At 38.9% G+C, this 25,137-nt stretch overlaps 1 protein-coding gene and 1 non-coding gene across 8 annotated transcripts in view; one reads left to right on the top strand and one right to left on the bottom strand.

Moving 5' to 3' along the window:
* Positions 1-4,499, bottom strand: part of B4GALT4 (beta-1,4-galactosyltransferase 4) — a 28,423-nt gene extending 23,924 nt beyond the window's left edge. For 2 of the 7 annotated variants that reach the window (XM_086675358.1, XM_086675359.1), the window contains exons 1-2: positions 4,414-4,463; positions 777-889 (exon numbers count right to left, since the gene is read on the bottom strand). The gene's annotated coding sequence lies outside the window, so the exon portion shown is untranslated. Of the gene's footprint in view, positions 1-776; positions 890-4,096; positions 4,263-4,311 lie in introns of those variants that run through there. The other 5 variants (XM_086675353.1, XM_086675357.1, XM_086675354.1 and 2 more) reach the window with 5 other exon arrangements.
* Positions 4,500-10,254: 5,755 nt separating this feature from the next.
* LOC112850617 (small nucleolar RNA U13) lies at positions 10,255-10,357 on the top strand. The gene has a single exon (XR_003222719.1). It is a non-coding gene; the product is annotated as a small nucleolar RNA U13 (small nucleolar RNA).
* Positions 10,358-25,137: the final 14,780 nt, after the last annotated feature.

The following is a 25,137-nucleotide window of genomic DNA, read 5'->3' as shown; positions in this document are numbered from 1 at the left end:
TCTCCAAAAGGGTCAAAATAATGAAGGACAAGGAAAAACTGAGAAACTATCTCAGATGGAAAAGACAAAGGAAAAATAACTAAATGCAATGTAGATCCTGGATAGACTATGGGAACAACAACAAAAAATTATTAGCAGGAAAATTGATGAAATCCAAATAAAATCTGTAGTCTAGTTAATAGTACTGATAATTGAACCATGGTTATGTAATGGTCTAATATTAGGGGAGGTTGAGTGATTTCTCTGTACCATTTTTGCAACTCCTCTCTAAGTCTAAAATTAATTAAAAATTAAAAGTTAAAATTTTAAAAGTCAGAGACTGAGCAAAACCCAAGTCAATATACAGCAGTTAAGTTAACTTAATTCTCAAAGAGAACCATTGTTTTTTGTATTCCTGGACCTCAAAATGACCTGACACATAGCAGGTGCTGAATTTGGTAAATAATCAGTGACCTTCTAGAGTATACTAGTTGAAATACATAAGGACATACCATAATCCCAGGCTACTACTAAAAACAGATGAGAAGGCAGGAGGAGAAGGAAAAATAAAGATTAATAAAGAAGAGAAAAAATTAAATGGGTCTCAAATTCCATTTGGGGAATGTTTTAAAAACTGAAAAAGGCTCACCCCCATGCTGGCTCCCCTCAGGTAACTAACACCAACACTCTTCTAAGAGTAATGAGCCCCATCTCTAATAAATGGCACTTCCTCTCGGTCATGCCCACGGCCTTCTGCTCCTCTGCCAATGAGTATTCAAAAGCAGTGCCTCTCTCACCTGATTCTGAAAGGAATTGCTGCTTAGACCATCCCTTCCATCCGGAATTCACAGAGCACACAGGAGCAGTGTCTCGCACTCTAGGCAAGAGCTTCCAGATGGTCCTGCAATAACTGTTTCACGGTAAGAGTCACCACAAAACAATCAGGAAACAAGCAGTAAATTTAACTAGCAAAGGACTGATGTTGTTTTATATAGTAAATGTTATACAGCATAACAGAGTCTGTAAGAATTTCTGATGGGGGCTTTGAATGGAGATTCATTGTGTATGTGTGTGTCAAGTTCAGGTATCCCAGAGAACCCTGCAGGGGGGTCAGTCAGAGTTCCCTTTCTGCAGTCCTTAGGGGCACACCAATGAGAAGGTTTGAGAAGGCCTAAGGTAGTGGAAAAAACAAAGGCTCTGAAGTCACAAAGAGCTGAGTTCAAATCCTGTTACCAGATGCATGAATGGCTTTGGGCAAGTGACCTAAATTTCTGAGTCTGTTTTGCTATTTATTTAAAAAGCATGTTTAATACATGGTTCCAGGAATGCCTCTTACCAAATATGGCGGGGAATGTTAAAATTGAAGATTGCTGGGCCCTGCTCCAGAGCTAATGGGTCAAAACAGCTGGGCCTGGGACTCAGGAAAATGATTTTTTTTTTAATTCAAAAATTGTTTTAATGTTTATTTTTGAGAGAGAGAGAGAGAGAGAGAGAGCGCATGCACAAGTTGGGGAGGGGCAGAGAGAGAGAGTGGGAGACACAGAACATGAAGCAGGCTCCAGGCTCTGAGCTGTCAGCACAGAGCCCAATGCTTGGCTTGAACCACAGACCAAGAGATCATGGCCTGAGCCAAAGTCAGCCGCTTAATTAACTGACTAAGCCACCCAGCCTCCGGGAAAATGAATTTTTAACAAGTTCCCCAAGTGACTTTTCTATCTATTAAAATTTGAGAACCACTGAAATAAGAGAATGAACCTAGAAGGCAATAGATCCTTTACAAATGTTAATTTTCCTTCTAGTGAGGAAAAGTAGTGAGAAGATATGTGAAAATGAGATTTTAAAATGCATTTGAATAGCTTTTAACTCCATCACTTTATTCTAAGGAAATAATCAGAAAGGCAGACCACAATATTCAAGCCAACATTATACAAATAAACAAAAATTGAAAAGAATTAGAATGTTAACGATATAGAGCTGATTTAATTAATTATGGTAACTCCATATGCCAGAACATATGCTTTTATAAAAAGGTGTTTAAAAAACTTAACTACATGCGAAGGTGCTCATGATAGCAAACTGGAAAAAAAAAACAGAATATAAAAATGTACACAGAATACAATTCCAGTTATTCTCTAAATGTATGGTGTGCATTTGTCTTTTACATATACATATATATATATATATACATATATATATATATACACATACACATATATGTGTGTATGTGTGTGTGTGTTTGTGTCAGAAAGAATGACTGGTGGTTGTTTGTTAATTATAGGATTTGGGAAATTGTTTTTTCCCATATGTTCTAATTGTTCTAAAATGGGGTTTTTGTGGGGCGCCTAGGTGGCTCAGTTGGCTAAGTGTCCAACTTGGGCTCAGGTCATGACTCTCAGTTCGAACCCTGCATCAGGCTCTGTGCTGACAGCTTGGAGCCTGGAGCCTGTTTCAGATTCTCTGTCTCCCGTTCTCTCTTCCCCTCCCCCATTCATGCTCTCTCTCTCCAAAATAAATAAATAAATAAACAAACATCAAAAACTTAAAAAATAAATTAAGTGGGGTTTTTGTGATCAGAAACATTTTTTTTCTAATACAATGACTATATAGATTTCCTTCAAAATACATTAAAATTTATAGGTAACACAATGGATAGATAGTTGTACAAGATACAAGACTGTAACCTTCAGCTCTATAAGTTTGGCAGCATTCACATAACTTTTAAGGAAACCTGTTCTAAAGAGGCCCCAACAAGCCCAAATCTGAAAGAAAAAACTCAGAGGCTGTCAATAATTCTCAGTGCCACAAGAAAATCCTGTGATCTCTGTTTGAAATTCCTATCCCTAGGCTCTACTCCCAGAGATTTTTATTTCAAAGGTCTAAGTGAGGTCAGGGCATCCATATTCCATATTTTCAATAGGAACTTAGGTATGTTTGAGAAACCACTGTCCCTTGACGACTTAAAAAAGAGAACAAACCCGCCACTGACTTGCTTTTGATGTTTCCACTCTGAATAAAAAATCTTCAAAGAAATGATTAGTGCTCAGATCATTTGCATGCATCTCTGGAAAAAGCACCCATTATTATTAGCTCAGTTTAAAGTAGATACTAAACACTTATTTGATGTGGCACATAAAACACAATATCAGAGCTAGTTTTACTGCCCCCCCCCCAAGATTATGTGGTCAAACAGGTCAATATTTCTAACAGATGTTTCTAATCTGATCAAGGCATAGATCTTCTCTCCCAATAATGCACAACGACAGGAACCTGAACATTTTTGCAATTTCGTGGGGGTTAAAATCCAACCAGAAAATAAAATTCCAAAAAGATAAACTATGGTCCAATCAAGCATTATCTCCTCGCCCTAGAGTCACATTCCAGAACTCCTGCCCAGCCCTCCGGCCTAGGATAGCCTTCTCCCCCTCTTTTTAAGCCCAGTCTCTTAGCCTGGACCCTGAATAATACTGATGCCTGGACTTTCTTGCATCCCTAACATGTTACCTTCCTTTAAATTAAAAAAATTCAGAAATTAAAACACACACACACACACACACACACACACACACACACACACACCTCTCCTGAACCCTCAAATTACTATCTTCTTGCTCCTCCTTTTGATCACCAAAGGGCTGCAAAGCGCTTCCTGAGCCCTGGCCACCGTCCCCATCCCTCTCCCACTCTTGAACACTATGCAACCCAGCACACACCCACTTTGTTTGTAACTGCTCTCCAAGGCTAGCAATCCAAAGGCCTTTTCTCAGTCCCAATCCTCCTAGATTTTTCTATTCTTTTCAAACTAGAGACAGCCTTTATCTTCTAATGGAAGCCGATCAACAGACACTGATCGACAGACGGGGGGGGGGGGGGGGGGGGGATGGCCTGAGAGCCCACTCCGGGTAGGCGTCTCTGAAGTACTTTAAAAGCCAGGTGACTCTCACAACTCTCCGGCGCCAGCAGGCCGCAGGCTGGGATCAGCTGATCGGTTTCCTAGGAGAAACCCTGGGAGAGAGGGCTCTAAGGAGGAAGGGGCTTTCTCACGTTGATGTGCCCGCGGGGAAAGAGGTGCTGGGGGACGACCCCAGATTCGTGAGACCACCCCTGAACCTCTCCCTACCTGGCAGCATCTGGCCCGGCTTCCCCGCCGGCAGCAGAGGGAGCGCCGCGGAGGTGCTCGCACCTGAGCCGGTGCCTCCCGCCAGGCTCGGCCTCCGCAGGCCCCCTGGCCGACCTCACCGCTCGGACTCGGGCAGGACCGCCCCACCGAGCCAGGCCGCGCCGCGCTGCGCTGCGCCCGCCCCACCGCGCGCCCAGACCCAAAGCTGTACCTACCCCGGTGCGCCCCACGGCGGTGCCCACCAGGAGCCCGCCGCCGCCCTCCGCACCGGACTGCGCGTCCCGGGCGCCTGCGGAGCCAAGGCCCGGCGCACTCACGGTAGACGCGGCCGCGGCCAGCACCGCCGGGAGAAGGGGAGGAGGCATGAGGGCCCATGGGGACCGCCCCCACCACCCCAGAGGAGGTTCCCGAGCGCAGGCTCCGCCCCCCGCGTCCGCCCCGAGAGTCCGGTCCTCCGGGCCTCGCGGGCTGGTCTGCCAGTTTCTCCGCTAGCGTGGCGCTCCACCCCAAGCCGGCCGGACCCCACCCGGGCAGTGGAAGAACGAGGAGGGAGAAAGAGGGGTGGACATCTTGTCTTTTGGAAGATCTAAAGCCTGGTGCCGGTAATACTGAGCTAGGTGCTGGGCGCTTCCCAGATTCACCCCGTAAATGCTCACAAAGCATTGGCTCGTTCAAAAAGGGGTTCTGGTTTTACAGAACAGGAAACTGAGGCTTCAGAGGTTAATAAACTTACCTTACATCACCTGACAGGTTTCAGCTTTCTCAACTACGTAATGTACCAATTCACCTGCCTTCCCATTTCGCAGGACGATTGAAAATATTAACTGAATAAATTATTCGAAATCCTAATATCTTCAAAGATATTATTACGGAAGGTCAAGACAGAATGATGTTTATACTAAAGATTTAAGTAAAAAATCATCCTGGGTTCTGCTTAGGCAGGCAGGATAGCAGGCCAGATTCTCCAGGACACCCACCACTGACAAGAAACTAAGAGATTCTCCAAGAATTACCCCAACCCAAAAGGAACAAACCGTGGGAAGAACCAGCACTGGGTCATTGACCTCTGAGCACCGGGCTTTGCTTGAGAGCACGTGGAGAGTTTCTGCTGACACTGTGATCTGGGACTGGAAGAAGGAGACCCAAACATGAGGCTTTAAAGAGTTACCAAGTTCCCTGTGTTCTAAGCAGAAGCAATAAAAAAAAAAAAAAAAAAAAAACGCACTCTGGAGGACGCTTCTTTGATTCAGTCCCATAAGATTCATGCAAATGCAAGTTAATGACAAAATCCCGAAACACAGGAGGTCACACATAAGTGACAGCAGAACTGATACACAATAGATTAAGGGCTTCTCTAACACAGAATACAAACCTTTTGTTTGTTTTTTGTTTTTTTAATTTAAAGGAAAAGAAAAAAAGAACATCCTTGGCGATTACTTACCAATTATGATGGAGATAGAGTGCCAGTACATTGGAGAAATCTGGCAGATACCACCTTAATCAAGTACTCAAAGTTAAGTTCACCAGTAGTACAAATTGGCATCACAGATGAGGTGGTGTTCTAAGAACATGACATCACCTTTATTGTATTCCAAATACAGAACTGGAATTTAATCACAAGGAAACAGATAAGCCCAAATTATGGGACAGTCTACAAAACGACTGGTCTGTACACCTCAGATATTTCAGTGTCATAAAAGACAAAAAAAAAAAAAAAAACTGTTTCAGGGGTGCCTGGGTAGCTCAGTCGGTTAAGCATCTGACTTCAGCTCAGGTCATGATCTCACGGTTTGTGAGTTTGAACCCCACGTCCGGCTCTGTGCTGATAGCTCAGAGCCTGGAGCCTGCTTCAGATTCTGTGTCTTCCCCTCTCTCTCCTCCTCCCATGCTCACGCTTTGTCTCTCTCTGTCTCTCAATAATAAGCGTTAAAAAAAAATTAAAAAAACAAAAACAAAACTGTTTCAGATTAAAGACTGTTCCTAGCCCAATGAGACTAAGGAGATTTGACATCTGAATTTCTGGATTGAAAAAAGTTGCTGCAAAGTATATTATTGAGACAACTGGAAATGAATATGTACAATGTGATAGATTTAAAACAACCTGTAATTCTTTGACATTCCTCTGGCTGAGAAATGGGGACATATTTCTCCTTTTAAATCTGGGCTGGCCTAACGGAATGGGAAAAGATATTTGCAAATGACATATCGGACAAAGGGCTAGTATCCAAAATCTATAAAGAGCTCACCAAACTCCACACCCGAAAAACAAACCAGTAAAGAAATGGGCAGAAAACATGAATAGACACTTCTCTAAAGAAGACATCCGGATGGCCAACAGGCACATGAAAAGATGCTCAACATGACTCCTCATCAAGGAAATACAAATAAAAACCACACTCAGATATCACATATCACCTCATGCCAGTCAGAGTGGCCAAAATGAACAAATCAGGAGACTATAGATGCTGGAGAGGATGTGGAGAAACGGGAACCCTCTTGCACTGTTGGCGGGAATGCAAATTGGTGCAGCCACTCTGGAAAACAGTGTGGAGGTTCCTCAAAAATTAAAAATAGACCTACCCTATGACCCAGCAATAGCACTGCTAGGAATTTACCCAAGGGAAACAGGAGTACTGATGCATAGGGGCACTTGGACCCCAATGTTTATAGCAGCACTCTCAACAATAGCCATATTATGGAAAGAACCTAAATGTCCATCAACTGATGAATGGATAAAGAAATTGTGGTTTATATACACAATGGAGTACTACGTGGCAATGAGAAAGAATGAAATATGGCCCTTTGTAGCAACATGGATGGAACTGCAGAGTGAAATGAGTGAAATGAGCCATACAGAGAAAGACAGATAACATATGTGTTCACTCTTATGTGGATCCTGAGAAACGTAACAGAAACCCATGGGGGAGGGGAAGGAAAAAAAAAAAGGTTAGAGTGGGAGAGAGCCAAAGCATAAGAGACTCTTAAAAACTGAGAACAAACTGAGGGTTGATGGGGGGTGGGAGGGAGAGGAGGGTGGCTGATGGGTATTGAGGAGGGCACCTTTCGGGATGAGCACTGGGTGTTGTATGGAAACCAATTTGACAATAAACTTCATATATTGAAATCAATCAATCAATCAATCAATCAATATGGGCTGGCCTGTCACTGCTTTTACAAATGGAATAGAGTGAAAGTCAAGGGATGCCAATCCTGAACCCAACCTTTATTTTATTTTCTTTTTTTCTGAGCTCAATCTTTAAAAGGCAATTTCTGCTTCTTCCACTTATACTCTTTCCTGAATTTGATCATTGTATTGTTGTTATATAGGAAAGTGATTTTATTCTCAAGATTTAGTTAATGATTAACTATCACGATGTCTGCAATTTCTCTCCCATAGTTCAATTAAAGTGTGTGTGTGAGAGAGAGAGTGAGAAAGCAAGCGTGCACAAATGTGGCAAAATGTTAACAACTGATGAATCTAGATGAAGTGTATACAGGTGTTCCCTGAATAATTTTTACAACTTTTCTAAGCCTTCATATTTTCCCCCAAAAAAGTTAAAAGAGAAAGGATTAAATCTCAAAGAGGGGGAAAAAAGCAATGACTAGACTTCTCTTTTTGGCCAAGATGAACACACAAGGACCATCCCACCCAAAGTATCTAAAACAAACAAAAAAAAAAACAGACAAAATATCTAAAACAACAGTTTTTAAGGTACTCTATATAAAGCAACGGAGGACAGTGATCTCTGAGAGACAGGAAACTGACAAGGTGAGTCCTACAACTGCCCCAGCTTGCTACTTTGAGAGTTTCCAAGCATGGCAGAAGGAAGAGAAAGTTGAGACAGAGTCTGGCAGACTCCCTGAGTTCAGAAAACAGACCCTAGAGTCCAGGGAGACAGAAGCAGCTAGAGCTCACAGGACAGAATAACAGAAAAAAGACAGCTTCACAGAAACAGAATACTGGACAGATCTGCAGAGAGTCCTCCCTCAACTATTTCTGATCAGTGTATGCATCTAAGGAAATGGTCCTAGGCCAGAGAAAGAACCACCTGTAAAGATTAGAGGGAAGCGTTCTTGTCATTCACATTGGGCTAGGAACAGTGCCTATTTCAATCAGGCTGGAAAAACTCAAAATTTACAAGGCACTGGGTAGAGTATTCAGGAAGGTCTTGCCTCAGTAGTGGAGAAGCAGCCCTACAATGAGCACCGCTCCAGACCTACCTGGCATCCAAACAAAGATTACCAGCTATACAAAAAGTCAAGAAAATACAACTGATAGGGGGAAAAAGAATTAGTGAAAAGCAATCCAGAACTGACACAGATGTTAGCATTAACAGAAAAGAACATTAAGACGGTTATTATAACTGTATGGTATATATTTAAAAAAGTAGAGTCACAGAAAATATTAAGGAAGACCCAAATGAAATGAAATGAAACGAAAATGAAAAATGAAAAATAAAATGCATGACAATATCAAATAGGCCAGGAGGGGATAAATGAAAGAATATATTGTAAGGTTCTTATATTACGTATGAAGAGGCATAATATCACTTTAAGGCAGACTATGATAGATACATATATATTATAAACCCTTAACCAATCACTAACATATCAAAATAAAGAATTATAATTAATAAAGCAACAAAGGAGATAAAATCATATCAAAAAGAAACTTGATTAGTCCAAACGAAGGTAGAAAACTAGGAATGGGCAACAAATAACAGGTGGGACAAATAGAAAAAAATAGCAAAAGGAGATACTCAAATCTAACCACATTAATAATCAAATTAAATATAAATGGTGTAAATAGCCTGATTAAAAGGCATAGCTTATCAGGTTGAATAAAAAAGCAAGACCCAACTATATGCTGCCTACAAAAAGTGCACTTTAAATATGAAGATGATGTAACAAATAGGTTAAAAGTGAAAGGATGGAAAGAGAGAAACCACACTAACACTAGCTGAAAGAAAATGAGATCAATTACTTCAAAATCAAACAAAATACATTTCAGACCAAAGAATATTTCCAGGGATAAAGAAGGTCATTTTGTCATTGTAAGGATAAAGGATCAATTCATCAAGAGAAATAACAATCTGAAACATTTATGAACCTAATAACAGTACCTCAAAATACATGAAGTTAAAACTGATAGAACTGCACAAAGAAATAGATGACTCCATAATTATAGTCAGAGATTTTTTTTTCAACGTTTTTTTATTTATTTTTTGGGACAGAGAGAGACAGAGCATGAACGGGAGAGGGAGACACAGAATCGGAAACAGGCTCCAGGTTCCGAGCCATCAGCCCAGAGCCTGACGCGGGGCTCGAACTCACGGAGCGCGAGATCGTGACCTGGCTGAAGTCGGACGCTTAACCGACTGCGCCACCCAGGCGCCCCTAGTCAGAGATTTTAACACTACTCAATAATTGCTAGACCACGTATGCAGAAAATCAGTATGGATATAGAAAATTTTAAAAACTAATCACTTGACCTGATTGACTTTTGTAAAACACCTAACAATAGCAGAATACACATTCTTCTCAAGTGCACAAAGAACTATTCTGGGTCACAAGACTCAATAAAATACAATAGGATTTAAGTCATACAACCTATGTTCTCTGACCACAGAAAAATTAAATTAGAAATCAATAACTAAAAGATCCTTGGAAAATCCCCCAGTATTTGGAAACCAAACAATACCTTTCTTTATAACTGGGAGATTAAAGAAAAAATCAAAAGAGGAATTTTAAAAGTATTTGCAACTGAATGAAAATGAAAACAACATATCAGGATTTGTAGATGTGATTAACACATTACTTAAGGGAAAACCTACAACACTAAATGTCTATATTAAGAAAAAGAAAGCTTTCAAATCAATGATCTCAGCTTCTACCTTACAAAACTAGAAAAGAAAGAGCAAATCAGACATAAAGCAGAAAAAAGGAATAATAAAGACCAAGGCAGAATCCAATGAAATAGAAAAGAAGAAAACAATAGAATCAAATAAAGCAAAGGCTGGTTCTTTCAGAAAAATCAGTAAAATGGATTAAGCTTTAGCCAGACTAATCAGGAAAAAAAGTAAAAAGATAAATTATCAATAACAGGAATGCAGAGTTGATATCACCACATATTCTGTAGGTATTAAGAATAAAAATAGATCCTTTTGTAAGTCATAAGTGTGATAATTGATGTTCATGCTGTTTTGTGACATGTGCCTCCTTCAAACCTTGTAACAACTGCAGTGTATTGTCCATCTCATGTGAAAAAACAAACAAGAAAAAGGGGGTAAAAATAGATTATTATGAATAGTAATAACTTTATGCCAATAAATTTCACAACCTAGATAAAATGGAAAAACTCCTTGAAAGAAATAACTTACTATAGCTCACACAAAAATAAATAGATAACTTAAAAAGCCCTATATCTGTTAAAGAAATTGAAATTGTACTTAAAAGCCTTTCCACATGGAAAATTTCAGGCCCACATAGCTAGAAGTAATAATATTAGCTCTATAGAAATTATAGAGGGGCACCTGTGTGGCTCAGTCAGTTAAGCATCCAACTTTGGCTCAGGTCATGATCTCACAGTTTGTGGGTTCGAGCCCCGATTCAGGCTCTGTGCTGACAGCTCGGAGCCTGAAGCCTCCTTTGGATTCTGTGTCTCCCTCTCTCTTTGCCCCTCCCCAGCTTGCACTCTGTCTCTCTCTACCTCTCTCTCTCTCTCAAAAATAAACATTAAAAAAATAAAGAAATTAGTGTCTGTGCTAATACTAATTCTATAGAAGGAAGAAGTAATACTAATTCTACACAAGAGTTTCCAAAGAAATTGAAGAAGAGGGAGTACTTCCCAACTCATTCTATGCGGCCAGTATCACCCCAACTCCAAACCCAGACAAAGATATTACAGGAAACAAAACTACAGACTAATATCTCTCATGTACTAGAAGCAAAAAATCTAAACAAAATTTTAGCAAATTGAACTCAACGGTATAAAACAGGATAACATAATATAACCAAGTGGGTGTGTTCGCCCCCAAAATGCAGAATTGTTTTACTGTTCAAAAATCAAACAGTAGGGAATGCAAACTGGTACAGCCACTCTGGAAAACAGTGTGGAGGTTCCTCAAAATATTAAAAATAGACCTACCCTATGACCCAGCAATAGCACTGCTAGGAATTTACCCAAGGGAAACAGGAGTACTGATGCATAGGGGCACTTGGACCCCAATGTTTATAGCAGCACTCTCAACAATAGCCAAATAATGGAAAGAGCCTAAATGTCCATCAACTGATGAATGGATAAAGAAATTGTGGTTTGTATACACAATGGAATACTACGTGGCAATGAGAAAGAATGAAATCTGGCCTTTCGTAGCAACGTGGATGGAACTGGAGTGTTATGCTAAGTGAAATAAGTCATACAGAGAAAGACAGATACCATATGTTTTCACTTTTATGTGGATCCTGAGAAACTTAACAGAAGACCATGGAGGAGGGGAAGGGGAAAAAAAAAGTTAGAGAGGGAGGGATCCAAACCATAAGAGACTCTTAAAAACTGAGAACAATCTGAGGATTGATGGGGGGTGGGAGGGAGGGGGGGGGTGGGTGATATGTATTGAGGAGGGCACCTGTTGGGATGAGCCCTGGGTGTTGTATGGAAACCAATTTGACAATAAATTTCAATTTAAAAAAAATCAAACAGTAATTCATCATATTAGCAAACCAAAGGAGAAAAACCATATAATCATCTCAATAGGTGCAAACACTGCATTTGACAAAATCTAATATTTATTTCTAACAAAAATTCTTGGCAAGCTAGGAGTATGATGAAACTTCTTCAACCTGATAAAAGACATTTATAAAATACCGACAGCTAACATCACATTCATTGGTTAAAGACTGAATACTCTCCCACTAAGATCAAGAACAAGATAAGGGGATGTCTTCTATCACCACTTTTATTCAATATTGTATATAGATACAAAAACTCTAAACATAATTTCAATAAATTTAACAATATGTAAAAAGGATACTACATCGTGACCAAGTGGGATTCATCCCAAGAGGAATTCAACCCTTCAAAAATCAGCCAATTTAATTCTTTTTTGCAAACTAAAAAGAAAACCCAGGTGAAATCATATTTCTAAAAAATAAATAAAAGGAGTCCATATTGAAGAAAGAAGAAAAACTGTCTTTTCATAAATAACATGATTATCTCTGTAGAAATTTCAGTGCAATATACAAAACTGCCACAAAAACTAATAAACTTAGGGAGGCACAAGATACAAGATTGATACACAAAAATGAATTGAATTTCTATATATTGGCAATGAATAATTAAAAATTGAAATTTGAAGATAGCATGAAAAAATAATGAAAGACTTAAGGATAAATGTGACAAAAGATGTGAAAAATCTTTTTTTTAAAAACTACTTCATTGACAAATGATTGACATACAAAAAGGTATACATGTTTAATGTGCACAACTTGGTGAGTTTCAGGTGTGGCTGTTTTTTTGTTTTTTTGTTTTTTTTTTAATTTACATCCTAGTTAGTTAGCATGTAGTGCAACAATGATTTCAGGAGTAGATCCCTCAATGCCCCTTACCCATTTAAAACACCCCCCCCTCCCATAACCTCTCCAGCAACCCTCTGTTTGTTCTCCATATTTAAGAGTCTCTTATGTTTTGTCCCCCTCCCTATTTTTATATTATTTTTGTTTCCCTTCCCTTATGTTCATCTGTTTTATATCTTAAAGTCCTCATATGAGTGAAGTCATATGGTATTTGCCTTTCTCTGACTGACTAATTTCACTTAGCATAATACCCTCTAGTTCCATCCACATAGTTGCAAACGGCAAGCTTTCGTTCTTTTTGATTGCTGAGTAATACTCCATTGTATATATTTACCACAACTTCTTTTTAATATTTTTTAATTTATTTTTGACAGAGAGAGAGCATGCGATGTTGGGGGGGGGGTGGAGGGACAGAGAGAGAGGGAGACACAGATTCCAAAACAGGCTCCAGGCTCTGAGCTGTCAGCACAGAGCCTGATGTAGGGCTTGAACCCATGAACTGTGAGATCATGACTGGAGCCCAAGTCAGATACTTAACTGACTGAGCCACTCAGTTGCCCCTATATACCACATCTTCTCTATTGCTTCATCCATCAGTGGATGCATTTGGGCTCTTTCCATACTTTGGCTACTGTTGATAGTGCTGCTATAAACATTGGGGTGCATGTGTCCCTTTGAAACAGCATGGATGTGAAAGATCTTAAACTTAAAAGGACAAAACATTGCTGAGAGAAACGCAAGAGACCTAAATGAATGAGATACATACTTTGTTCATGGGTCAGAAGACTCAATATTGTCAAGATATCAACTCTCCCCAAATTGATCTATAGGTTCAATGCATTTCTAATAAAAATCCCAGGAGATTTTTTTTCCTCCAGAAATTGACAAGCTGAAAATCATAATAAAATGCAAAGGACCTAGAACTCCTAAAAACAACTTTGGAAAAGAATATTAGATGAATATGAGCATTACTGTAAAGCTACCATAATTAAAACAGTATAATATAAGCATAAAGATAGATTAATGGACTATAACCAAGATTCCAAAAATAGGGTCAGTTGGCTGGTTCAGCCAGTAGAGTATGCAACTCTTAATCCAGGCTCTTGTGTTCAAGCCCCATGTTGGGGGTAGAGGTTACTTAATAATAATAATAAAATAATAATAAAAGAAGAAGAAGAAGAAGAAGAAGAAGAAGAAGAAGAAGAAGAAGAAGAAGAAGATTCCAAAAATAAAATCATGTAAAAATGACTTTTGACAAAGGTACAAATGCAATTTAATGGAGAAAGGATGGTTTTTTCAATAAATAGTGCTTGAACAACTAAATATTCCTTAAAAAAAAAAAAAAAACCATCTCAACCATGTACAAAAAGAACTCAAAATGAACGACAGACCTAAATGTAAAGCCTAATGTATAAAATGTCTAGAAGAAAATCTTTTAAACTGGACTTAAACAAAACCACTCTTTGAAAAACACTTAAGAAAATGGACAAACACCAAATCAAATAAAGATACCACAAAAAACAAGAACTACAGGCCAATATGTCTTATGAATATAGATGCAAAATCCTCAACAAAATATTAGCATACTGAGTCCAGCAATATATTTTTAAAAATCAAACATTATGATCAAGTATGGTTTATTCCCAGGATGCAATGTAGTTCAGTATTTGCAAAACAATCAATATGATACATCACATCAATAAGAGAAAGGATAAAAACCATATGATCATTTCAATAGATGCAGAAAAAGCATTTGACAAAGTACAACATCCATTCGTGATAAAAACCCTCTACAAATTAGGTCTAGAGAGAACATAACTCAACATAATAAAGGCCTTATATGAAAAAAAACACAGCCCAAATCACATTCAATGGGAAACAGCTGAGAGCTTTTCCTCTATGGTCAGGAACAAGACAGGGATGTCCACTCTACCACATTTATTCAACATAGTACTGGGAGTCCTAGCCACAACAGCTAGAAAACCTAAATAAAAGGCATCCAAGGAAGGATGGTAAGGAAGAAGTAAAACTCTCATGATTTGCAGATGACATGATACTATACATAGAAAACTCCAAAGACTCCACCAAAAACCTACTAGACTTGATAAATGAATTCAGTAAAGTCATAGGATACAAAATCAATGTATAGAAATCAGTTGCACCCTATACACTAATAATGAATCAGCAAAAAGGGAAATTTAAAAAACAATCCTGGGGTGGCTGTGTGGCTCAGTCGGCTAAGCTTCCGACTTTGGTTCAGGTCATGATCTCACAGTTGGTGGGTTCGAGCCCTGCACTGGTCTCTATGCTGACAGCTCAGAGCCTGGAGCCTGCTTCAGATTCTTGTCTCCCTCTCTCTCTGCCCCTCCTCCACTCACACTCTGTCTCTCTCTCTCAAAACTAAACATCTTTTTTAAATCTTAAAAAAAAATCCCATTTATAATTTCACCAAAACCAATAAAATACCTAGGAATAAACTTTACCAAAGAGGTGATGAAAGACCTATACTCTGAAAACTAAAACACTGATGAAAGAAATTCAAGATGACAAAGAAATGGAAAGACATTCCATGCTCATGGTGGTAAGAATAAATATTGTTAGAATGTCTATATTACTCAAAGCAATCTATAGATTTAATGCAATTCCTACCAAAATATGAAAAGCATTTTTCACAGAACTAGAACAAACAATCCTGGGATGCCTGTCTGGCTCAGTCAGTAGAGCATGTGACTCTTGATTCCAGGGTCATGAGTTTGAGCCCCACATTGGGTGTAGAGATTACTTAAAAAAATGGAGTAGAACAAACAAACCTGAAACTTGTATGGAACCACAAAAGACCTCAACTAGCCAAATCAATCTTGAAAAAGAAAAACAAAACTGGGGGTATCATAATTCCAGATTGCAAGTTATATTAGTTATATTGCAAAGCAATAGTAATTAAAACACTATGAAACTGGCATAAAATAGACATACAGATCAATGGAATAGAACAGAAAACCCAGAAAACTGGTCAGCTATGTGGGAAAGAATGAAACTGAAACACTTTATTTCACCATATACAAAAATAAACTCAAAATGATTAAAAACTTATTTATTTATTTTTAGAGAGAGATTGAGAGAGAGTGCAAGTGTGGGGGTGCAGAGAGAAGAGAGGGAGAGAGAATCTTAAGCAGACTCCACACCCAGAGCCCAGCAGAGCCTGATGTGGGGTTCAATCTCACAACCGTGAGACCACAACCTGAGCCAAAATCAAGAGTCAGATGCTCAACCAACTGTGCCATCCAGGTGCCCCAAATTTATTAAAAACTTATATGTGAGACTTGAAACCATAAAAACCCTCGAAGAGAACACATGCAGTAACCTCTCTGACATTGGTTATAGAAACTTTTTTCTAGATAGGTCTCCAGGGGCAAGAGAAACAAAAGCAAAAACAAACTATTGAAACTACATCAAAACAAAAAGCTTCTGCATAGTGAAGGAAACAATAAAACTAAAAGGTAACCTACAGAATAGGAAAATATATTTGCAAATGATATACTCAATAAAGGGTTAGTATCCAAAATGTATAAATAACGTATACAACCCAATATCTAAAAAGACAAATAATCCAATTAAAACATGAGCAGAAGATGTGAACAGACATTTCTACAAAGAAGACATACAGATGGCCAATAGACACATGAAAAGATACTCAGCATCACTTATCATCAGGGCAATGCAAATAAAATCCACAGTGAGATATCACCTCATTACCTATCAGAATGGCTAAAATGAAAAACTCAAGAAACATCAAGTGTTGGTAAAGATATGGAGAAAAAGGAATCCTCATGCACTGTTTGTGAAGATGCAAACTGGTGCAGCCACTATGGAAAATAGTATGGAGGATTCTCAAAAAATTAGAAATAGAACTACCTTACAATCCAGCAATCACACTGCTGGATATTTACCCCAAAAAATACAAAAACACTAATTTAAAGGGATACATGCATCCCTATGTTTAGTGAAGCATTATTTACAATAGCCAAATTATGGAAGCAGCCCAAATATCCATTGATAAATGGAGTGGATAAAGAAGATATGGTATATACATACAATGGAAATTATTCAGCCATAAGAAAGAATGAAATCTTGCCATTTGCAACAAAATTGAAGGTTCCAGAGAGTATAAGGCTAAGCAAAGTAAGTCAGAGAAAGACAAATACCATTATGATCTCACTCAAATGTGGAATTTATGAAACAAAACAAATGAGCAAAGGAAAAAAAAGAGAGAGAGAGACAAACTAAGAAACAGACTTCTCTTTAGAGAACAAACTGATAGTTAACAGAGGGGAAGAAGGTGAGGAGATGGCGGGGATATAGGGAATGAGGATTAAAGGGTACATCGACTCAGGTGCCTGAGTGGCTTAGCTGGTTAAGCATCTGACTCTGGATTTCTGCTCAGGTCACGATCTCACGGTTTGTGAGTTTGAGTCCCATATCAGGCTCTGTGTTGAGTGTGGAGCCTACTTGGGATTCTCTCTCCTTCTCTCTCTGCCCCTTTCCCACTCTCAAAAATAAAATTAAAACTTAAAAATTTTTTAAAGAGTACATTTAACATGATGAAAAAAAATTTAATAAAGAAAAAATAAATGAAAGAAATTTTAAAATAGAAAAGAAAATGGAAAAGTAGGCCCCAGATGAGGGAGAAATTCTTGCAACAAATATATTCTGATAGAAAACTTGTACACAAAATATACAAAGAACTCTCAGAACTCAGTATCAACCAAAACAAAACAAAACAAAACAAAACAAAAACCCCCAAGTTTTAAAAAATGGGCAAAAGGTTTCAATAGACATTTCACCAAAGAAGATACGCAGATGGAAATTAAGCTTATGACAAAATACTTAACAGAATTAGTCATTAGAAAAATGAAAATCAGGGGCACCTGGGTGGCTCAGTCAGTTGAGTGTGGACTCTTAATTTCAGCTGAGGTCTTGATTTCATGGTTCATGAGATTGAGCCTGGCTAAAATTCTCTCTCTCCTCCCCTTTGCCCCTCTCCCCTGTTTGCTCTCTCCTTCTCTCCTTCTCTCCCCCCCCCCAAAATAAATAATAAATAATAATAATAATAAAATAAATTAAATCACAAGGACATATTACTACATATCTATTTCACATGGCTAAAATTAAAAAGACTGACCAAAGCAGGTATTGGCAAGGCTATGGAGCACCTAGAAGTCTCATATACTGCCAGTGAGAATGTAAAATGGTACAACCCTTTTGGAAAACAGTTTGGCAATTTCCTTTTTTTTTTTTTAATTTATTTTTGGGACAGAGAGAGACAGAGCATGAACGGGGGGAGGGGCAGAGAGAGAGGGAGACACAGAATCGGAAACAGGCTCCAGGCTCTGAGCCATCAGCCCAGCGCCTGACGCGGGGCTCGAACTCACGGACCGCGAGATCGTGACCTGGCTGAAGTCGGACGCTTAACCGACTGCGCCACCCAGGCGCCCCCAGTTTGGCAATTTCTTAAAAAGTTAAACACACACCTACCATGGGATCTAGCCATTTCATATTTAGATATTTAATTTTAATTAAAAAAAAATTTTTTTTTAATTTTTTTTTTTCAACGTTTATTTATTTTTGGGACAGAGAGAGACAGAGCATGAACGGGGGAGGGGCAAAGAGAGAGGGAGACACAGAATCGGAAACAGGCTCCAGGCTCTGAGCCATCAGCCCAGAGCCCGACACGGGGCTCGAACTCACGGACCGTGAGATCGTGACCTGGCTGAAGTCGGTCGCTTAACCGACTGCGCCACCCAGGCGCCCCTTAAAAAAATTTTTTTAACATTTATTTATTTTTGAGAGACAAAGAGAGACAAAGCACGAGCAGGGGAGGGGCAGAGAGAGAGAGGGAGACACAGAATCTGAAGCAGGCTCCGGGCTCTGAGGTGTCAGCACAGAGCCCGACGGGGGGCTTAAACTCACAAACCATAAGATCATGACCTGGGCCGAAATCAGACATTTAGCTGATGGAGCCACCCAGCCACCCCCCATTTTTAGATATTTACCTAATAGAAAAAAATATATATGTCAATACAAAGACTTGTACATAAATGTTTATAACTTCTCTACTGATAATCTCCAAAACCTGGAAACAGCCCAAGTAACCATCCAGAAATGAATGGATAAACAAATTGTGGTATATCTACATGATGCACTATTACTCAGCAGTAAAAAGTAATCAACTACTAATAAATGCCACATGTATAGATCTCAGATTATGCTGAGTAAAAGAAGTCAGACCAAAAAAAGAATACATACTGTATGATTCCACTTATAGAAAACTCTAGAAAATTTGAACAAATCTATAGTGAAAGAAAAGAGATCAAATAGAAAAAACAACAGTTGCCTAGGGTAGGGCCTGGGACATACTAGAGGGAGGAATAATAAAAAAGGCATGAGGAGAATTTTCAAGGTGATAGATATGTCCCATGTCTTGGTGGTGGCAATGATTTCACATGTGCATACATAGTCCAAAACGTATCAAATTATGCATAGCACTATGGAAAAACATGGGAGAATATTGCTATAATCTACAAGTGGAGGGTATCTTTAGAAGCATGATTCAATACTCATAAATTACAAAGGAATATATGTATAAATTTAAAACACTTTAAAATTCCACCGCAAAAGCATAAAAAAGTAAAAAAGATAATAAATTTGGGGAAAGTATTAGTAACTCATATTACAGATAAAACCTTAAATTCCTTAATGTAGAAGACTTCTACAAGTTACTGAGAAAGTTCAACTAACTGATAGTAAAATGGGAAAAATATGTAGTAATATGAAGTAAAACTTACAGTTAAGGAAATGTAAAGGCATCTTTATTTTATGAAAAGACGCTCATTCTTATAAAATAAATGAAATTCAGATGCCAATTAAAACTAGACTGGGAGGGGCGCCTGGGTGGCTCAGTCGTTAAGCGTCCGACTTCGGCTCAGGTCATGATCTCGCGGTTCGTGAGTTCAAGCCCCAAGTCGGGCTCTGTGCTGACAGCTCAGAGCCTGGAGCCTGTTTCAGATTCTGTGTCTCCCTTTCTCTCTCTGACCCTCCCCCGTTCATGCTCTGTCTCTCTCCGTCTCAAAAATAAATAAACGTTAAAAAAGAATTAAAAAAAAAAAAACTACACTGGGAGAATTAGTGGCACTGATTTTTAGCAATTGCACTGATGTGAGTGTGGGATAACAGGCAATCTTTCTTTTATTTAACTAGTAAGAGTGTATTAAATTAGTATGACTTCCAGTGAGGACAATTTGGCAAAATTATCAAACCTTTAAAAAATACACATTGCTGGGGCGCCTGGGTGGCGCAGTCGGTTAAGCGTCCGACTTCAGCCAGGTCACGATCTCGTGGTCCGTGAGTTCGAGCCCCGTGTCAGGCTCTGGGCTGATGGCTCAGAGCCTGGAGCCTGTTTCCGATTCTGTGTCTCCCTCTCTCTCTGCCCCTCCCCCGTTCATGCTCTGTCTCTCTCTGTCCCAAAAATAAATAAAAAACGTTGAAAAAAAATTAAAAAAAAAAATACACATTGCCTCTGACCCAACCATTCTTCCCTAGAGATTTATCCTACAGATATTCAAGCATATATGTCTGCAAAGATATTCAGTAAAGTATCATTTATTATAGCCAAATCAGAAACTAATCGCCATCAATAGGACCCAAATATACTTGTATGCTTGTACATGTGTTAAACATCTCAAAAATAATACATAAAAACTAATAAGAGTAGTTACTTCTGAAAAGAAGAACTGAATGGCCAAGGGACAAATGTGCAAGAAGACTAACTTTTCCCTCTATGGCTATTAGTACCTTTTAAATTATGTAGTGTGTACATTGATTGCCTCTTCACAAACAAAATAAAAAGTAGTATAATTAAAATCTGGAAGTTCTAAGCAATATTAACGAGGAAAGCATATGTCAATTCAAAGAGAAAGTCAATTGCAAACTCTAGGTAAAACAAAAAAGTTTTTTAAAAATGTAGCATGAAATATGAAGCAAACTATGATATGATTTGAGCAAGTTATGCAGAATAGGAAAGAAGAATCCACTCAACCTTGATGTTTGTTTCATTCTCCTTTGAATAGCTCAAGTTTAAAGATGTGGAATTAGTTTATCTTCTGAGTGAATCACTCTGTATTCTGTGGGAAATAATATTTGCATGAGCATAAACTGTAAGTCGTAAACTAATTTATTGATTTCAATTCTTAGAATCAATCAATAGATAACCTGCAGAAAAATTAATTATACTAACAGAAAAAAATGCAAATGTTATATAAACCCTAACATTGTAAATGTAAAGGTAGAAGAAGAGAGACACTGGGTGGTGGGTAGGAGCATAGGGTGGAAGTGAGCACACAAGAAGAGGTGAATAGCAGTTTGACGGTGCTATTTTTCTCATACTGCCTGGTAGTGAATCAAGATTTACTACCTACATTAAGAGAACAAGAATCATAGGTTAAGCGTGGTATTTAAATTTATAATGACAGGGGCACTTGACTGGCTCAGTGGGTAAAGCGAGGGACTCTTGATCTCAGGGTTGTAAATTCAAGCTCCACATTGGGCATCGAGTCTCCTTAATAAAAAATATACATATATAATGATAAACAATAGGAGAATGGGAAATAATATAATTAAGAAAGCACACGAAGAGAGAAAAAAATAGAGTCTCAATGAGGTATATTTCTCATCCATAGTGTGGGGTTAACAGACACTGAAATAAAGTAAATAAATCAAGAAAGTGATATAAGCATGGAGTTTACAGTTACAATACTAACTATCAAAAGAATTAAAAACAAACTCTGGAAGGTGATAAGACATGGGTGTGAAGGAGAGGTTTGAGGAGTGAGGCAGGAAACTTTTCTCTTTTTCCATTGAATTTTTAAACCAACTGCACGGAATACTTTTGTAATAGATATTCCTTATACAATTTTATCACTTCAGTTTTGTTTAACTTTAGGTGTAAGGCACACGAGGAAAATATAATGTACCTAAAGTTTTATGGTCTGACCGTTTGTGTTTTCCAGATAAAGCTACATGCCACTTGACGGCCTGTTTCCACAGTGTTATTTTATCCAAAGAAACGCTAACCTGCATCCAAAGATAACAGTAAGGCAATTTAAGACTTTATACTGCACTGCTTGAAAACATGAAAAGGGGATTCCCCTCATAATATATAACAAGACCTCTTAAAATCTTCTTTTCCTGACCCTCTCTCGATATCTCACACATATGGTGCCCACCCCAAAATCTCTATCCTCCTTCTCTTGAAACCTCCACAGAACATGCCTCCAGTCTCCTTCACTCACCACTTCCCTCCCCTCCCTTTTTGGGCCTGTTCTCTTCTAAGTCTCTGCCCACTCAAATACAAATCAAGCTCCCCCTATATCCATTTCATACCTTACAACAAGAGTCTTTCTTCTTAGTCTGGGGAAACTAACATTTTTGTAATGTTACCCCTAAAAGAAAAAATTCGAATTTCCAAAGGATCTGCCCCAAACAAACATTTGAGACTCATTCTGCTGGACTTTGGTGATAAAGCTTTTGTTTCTCCCCTGTAAGCATCTTAAAGATAGGATCAAAACACATTCTTGTATTTGGGTAGACGAGAATGTGCTTCACACATATAACACCTCACATACTAAATGCACATTTTACTGTTGAATTGTAATTTGGAATTGAGCTCTTATGGGAGAGAATGGGGGAGAAGAGGAGGAAGGAAGATAATGTCTACTGAGTATCTACCATGGAGCAGGCACTATGCCTTTATGGTGACAGTGCATTTTCTAGATCAATAATTCTCAAACTGGAGCAAAAAAAGCAGATGTGGAGGAATACATGTAGTTTGAAAAAACCCTCCACGTGCTATTATTCCATACCGTGTGTATAAGCACACATGTCATAAAACACTCACTTACCCTGACAGATATAAACTAAGACACTTTTACAAACAGTAATGTGTCCAAAATACTGTTTGACCTTAAGTGTTGAGGATGGGGGAGTAAGATGAAGAATCATGGATGGAAATTCTGTGTGTGTGTGTATGTATAGATATAGATATAGATATAGATATAGATATAGATATATATGTTGTATGTGTACGTACAATGCATATTCACTCAAAGATGCCCACTAGATGGCAAACCCACATTTCAAATGTTGACGATTACTGTGATGCCCCTTCTGGGCGTTTTAATAATTCAAGCCAAATCCCTATAAGGCCACGATATTATGTACAGTTTAAGCAGTGTGGAAGTTAATTTTGTGGTGAAGGTCTTACAAATAATTTCTAGTATTTCTAGAGGCTGAATTTGTAGTTCCATGGTTTCTAAAATCTACTATGACTTATTTTTCAAACAAGATGTAGTATTAATGAAGGTAAATTAAATTACTTATTAGATCATCTGATTTCATATTTAGGCTTCAATATGAATTAGTTTTGGGACTAAAGCAAGTGACAAGGCCAGGATTTGACCCCAACTCCAGAAGCTAGGCATTAATTAGGATGCATCTCCTCCCTTCGCTAGGGTGAGAGGAAGGCTCCAAAGAGGCATGCTAGTGCCCTTCCCCCTAGTCTGGTCTCCTCCCTCTGTTTCTTCCTTCACTCCTACATCACTGCCAGACTTAGCTGACACTGTCTGGCTCAAAATTCTCCAGTGGCCACCCATTATAGGATTAACTCTAAACTAGCATAAGCTACATATGCTACCAATCTCTCCCACACCCAACCTCACTGATTTGTTTTCCATTCCCTTAACAAGTTCTGGGCTCATTCACCTCTAAGTCTCTTGAAACACTATCCTTGCTATCCTAAAAATCCTCACCCCTACTATCTGCAGGAACAACTAGTCATTCTTGAGGTCTCCACCATAGTTACTTCATCTAAGGTGCCCACACTGGCTACACCAGGCTACACACTGGCTACACCCACACTAGCCCACCAGGCTACATCAGGCACTTCTATTTCAATACTCCCATTATGCTGTTTATCTCATGATTTGGCAATAGCCAGTGTGCCTGGCCCTTTGCCACTAGATTGAGTACTCCGTGAAGGCATGGATGGTGTTTTTCCAACGTTGTGTCCTCAGCACAAAATCCTGTGTCTGGTATATAGAGGACACACAGTAAATTTGACTGATTGAATAAATGAACAAATGCTGAGTGTAAATAGTCAAACTGCAGACTCTCTTAAAAGCTCCAGCCTTTGGATCATGGGATATAGAAGGGAGATAGTTCCTACACTGAATCCCTTGCAGAGGAAGGTGGATGGAGGAACAAGGGGCCAGAGCCAGAGAGGCCCAATCAAGGAGGCTGTGGGCTATTACAGTGAGCCCACAAAGCTTCCTTTCTCTGGTGTCCCAAGAATAATCCTTCAAAACATTAAAATACATGAGAAGGATTCCCCCAACCTCCTATATCCCACCATCCTCTGCAATCAACTGACTCCCTGGCTATTTCTGGAACTATTCTCCTTGCCCTCCTTTGGAGTTCTCCTTGACTTCCTTTGAAATGAGTGTTCATTGCTTAACGTCAATACCACCCAGAGATTCAGATATTTTCTGGGAGCTCCACAAAGAGACATCTGAGATTACTTCGACTGTTACCAATTTGGCCATGAGAATAACAGGTTTCAGTGCAGAACTTGGGGGTTAGCTCTGCTCACTAACTATGTTGGCTTCATTAGTCTGCTAGTGCTGCCATAACAGAGTACCACAAACTGTGAGGCTTAAACAACATAAATTTATTATCTCACAGTCCCGGAGGCTGGAGGTCAAGATCAAGGTGTTGGCAGAGTTGGCTCTTTCTAAGGGATGTGAAGAAGAATCTATACCGTGCCTCTCCCCTAGTTTCTGGTGGTTTCCTGGCAATGCTTGGGATTCCTTGACTTATAAAAGCATCACTCCAATTGCTGCCTTTGTCTTCACATGGCATTCTCCCTGCGTGCATGTCTGTGACCAAATTTCCACCATTCCTACATAAGATACCAGTCATATGGCATCAGGGACCCATCCTAAACCAGTTTGTCCACAATTTAACTTAATTAGTTACATCACAGCCACCCTATTTCCAAAGAAAGGTCACATTCCGAGATTCTGGGAGTTAGAACCTCAACATATGATTTTTGAGGGGACACTATTCAACTCATAACATTGACCATATTTTCCAAAGCAAAAATTAGGACCCCTCCTTTAGCATATGGTTTGACATTGGGACAGACTGTTTGAAATCAGGACTGTCTGGGAAATGAGGGAGTTTAGGGAGCATCATTTTTAAAAGTAAATCCAGGCATGTGCATGTTAATCTGAAGGGTTTTAAAACACTGATTCTCATGAAATCATTTCAATATAAAATGGATAGATGGTAGATAGGTAGTAGACACACACACACACACACACACACACACACACACACACACACATCTTACTTTGAAA

This window comes from Puma concolor, chromosome C2, assembly GCF_028749965.1.
Source record: "Puma concolor isolate L17-30 chromosome C2, mPumCon1.1.hap2, whole genome shotgun sequence".
Lineage (NCBI taxonomy): Eukaryota > Metazoa > Chordata > Mammalia > Carnivora > Felidae > Puma > Puma concolor.
This window is presented reverse-complemented; position numbering and strand designations above follow the sequence as displayed.